Source organism: Takifugu rubripes, chromosome 19 (genome assembly GCF_901000725.2).
Source record: "Takifugu rubripes chromosome 19, fTakRub1.2, whole genome shotgun sequence".
Taxonomy (NCBI): Eukaryota; Metazoa; Chordata; class Actinopteri; order Tetraodontiformes; family Tetraodontidae; genus Takifugu; species Takifugu rubripes.
The window spans coordinates 17,835,540-17,838,413 of record NC_042303.1 but is presented as its reverse complement, the minus strand read 5'-3'; positions in this window follow the sequence as shown (position 1 = coordinate 17,838,413).

Genomic DNA, 2,874 nt, shown 5'->3' with positions numbered 1-2,874 from the left:
CTCCCCGCCTCTTCTGCCTCCCCGTTTGTAGGATGGGACAGACGCCCCCTCCTCCCCCCAATTAACTGGCCGGTGGTCAGTGGCGGAGCTCCCCCTGGTGGCCGTTGGTATTTTTCTCGCTGCACTTGAAAACTACTTTTTCCAAATTTTTCTTTCTCTCCTTTGGTGCAGGCACAACTTATAACAAGGTCACTTTTTAAAAAAAAAAATGTTGCTTAAGCTCCACAAATGCACATTTCAGTGCGTGTTTAGTGTACAGAAGTGTATTAAAAAATAAAACAAAAACCTTTCTTCCTCTTCCAACAGCGTTTATTTCCTCATTATTATTTTTACTACAATATTTGTCACAAATAGCAACGTTTCCTGACCTCTCTCAACGCGTGTGTTTGGGATTTCTTCGTGGGAGTTTTTGTTGCCCGGTTACATGTTGGAATAATTTTAGATTTTCCGACACAGAGTAGGTTTTTGGAGGAAGGAAAGGAGCGCCAAGCTGTTGTGGACTGATGGAAGGCTGAACAATGGAAAAGCACAGAAATCCACAGAAACCTCAGCAGTGAGGAAATGGAAATGGAAGGGGGAAGACAGTGCTGCTGCCCTGTCTCCCACCTGACTCACGCCTGTGACTGTGCCACAGAGCAGAACGCTCTCCTCGACCCCCACCCCCCCGTTCTAATTGCTTGGCTTTTTGCAGCCCCTGATTAGCCCCAGTGCCATGTGTGCACCAATTACCCGACTCCTCCCAACATGTGCAACAAAGCTCAGCTTGGCCTCCACTGAGATTTGCTCACTGGCTCGTCCTCTTCCGACAACACCTGACGAGCAGCACTCTCGTTTTCATGGAAACGGCAGCAGGTGAACAGTGAAAAACATCTGTCAAACTGAGGGATTGTTTAAAAAGACGAAGCATTTGTGAATTTAAACATTCCAGAGGATCATGTTCTGGAGAGGTGCACCCTCCCGAGAGCGGCCCCACACTGGTGCACTCCTCCTATTAAGAGTCTTCAGTTGACGTCTGCCCCCCCACCCCCACCCCCCCACTACCAGTCTTGACCTTGATAGACTCTTAATGTCATTTTGCCTTTGTTCTTTGACAGACATGAACTCTGGGCAACTTTCAGGCTTCCATTTGAAGCGAACATTATGCAGTCATGAATGGCTGCAGGGAAACAGACGGGCAGGGTGACAATAAGTGGCGTGGAGTGAGCGGCGTGCACCCCCCACCACCCCCACCCCCCCATGTCGTCCATCTGACGTCTAAACAGGTCAGCTGTTGTGCTGTTGTCAGTGTGCCACCAGTCTTCACCATTCTTCAGAGTTTGAGTCTATCTATAGTGTTTTCCAGGTCATTGCATATGAATTAAACCTCTTCTTTATGTATTTCTCTCCTCCCCCATCTTGTCTCATATTATGGTAAAAATGAAGTGGAAGAAGAACTATGATCCCAACACAACCTCATCAATCTCACTGCTACAACAAGTACTGTAGTACTGTAGTAAAAGGCTATTTAATAAAACTTCACAATACAAACATATTTAATATGCTGATATTATTACATGCACCAATAAAACCGTTCATCTTTTCCTCACTGACCCATTCAGTCCTGGGTTATTTAAGTGTTATTTGGCTTCGCTGTCGTCAGGGCTGAGTGGGAGGTCACACACTAAAAAACTTCCAGCTTTTCAACATTCAATTAAACACTAAGCGTCACTTTTCTGGAAATCTTATGGATTTGCTCACAGTCACTTAAACGTAAATGCCAGCACTGTTTTGGTCTTGATTGTATTGATGATGACGCCAAAGGGAAAGCTTCACGCGTCACTGATAGGCGCCCCTGGCCTTCTTACACAACAGCTTGACTGGAAATACTGCTTCTTAGCTCACTTTTGTCTTTAGACTCACAACTTAATAGCACGGTTTATACTAAAATTTAGAATGTTTGTGCATTTATGTATAAAGTTATGATTCCTGAAGTTGGGTTACACGGACAAGTAACTGATTAATAATTTCATGGAGTAATTCCTGACTTTTCAAGCCCGGTCATGCGTGAAGATTGGTGTCCATTTTCTTTTGTCTTACATAGGCGATGCTACCCAAAGTTCAGAATCCTCAAACGGCTTTTGTGTACATATACTCTGCATGTAGTCTGTGAAAATTGTACACATATATGGAATTTCTGGGAAGTCAGCTCTTTAAAATGTATTACTTTCCAAACAGTAAGATATAAAACCCACATAATTAGTCCAAAAAACAACGACACTCTTAAAATCATGATTAAAATGAGAACGGAATCAGAATAATTTAATAAAAGAAAATAAATAAGATAGTTGTCGTATATTTGTCTTTGTCGCCCTCTAACGCGCGCTTGTGGAAGTGCACTCGCATTAAAACGTGACTGCTGTAGAAACTGTTTCGTGTTTCATCAGCATCATCTCTCAAATAAAACATTCATACGTGTTTCTGCAGCTATAAAGCCGTCACACTGCCTGCCTTTCTCTGGTCGCATTAAAAGCATATATAATTACAGGAAAAAATTCACGTTCGTTGTTGACACAAAGCGATGCTGGATTTCCCCTTTTCCTCCATAAAAGAGTGAATCTAAAGACGTATGTGACGTCCGACTTTCTCATTGACGTCAGGCACAAGTTATTATAATTGTAGCATGCAGCTTTCTTTTTTTTAAGATGAGAAAACAGCTGAAAACCAATAATATTTAGAAGAATAAAGGCTAATAACATGACTTCTGTGGATGCAGAGAGTAAATTGAAATAGAGGGAGTGACGGTGTTGAAGGAACACTTTTTTTAAACAATTAGTCCTACAGTATTTTACTCCCCTGCAACTTTAAGCCTTTGCTTAATGTTATTTTAGCATTACA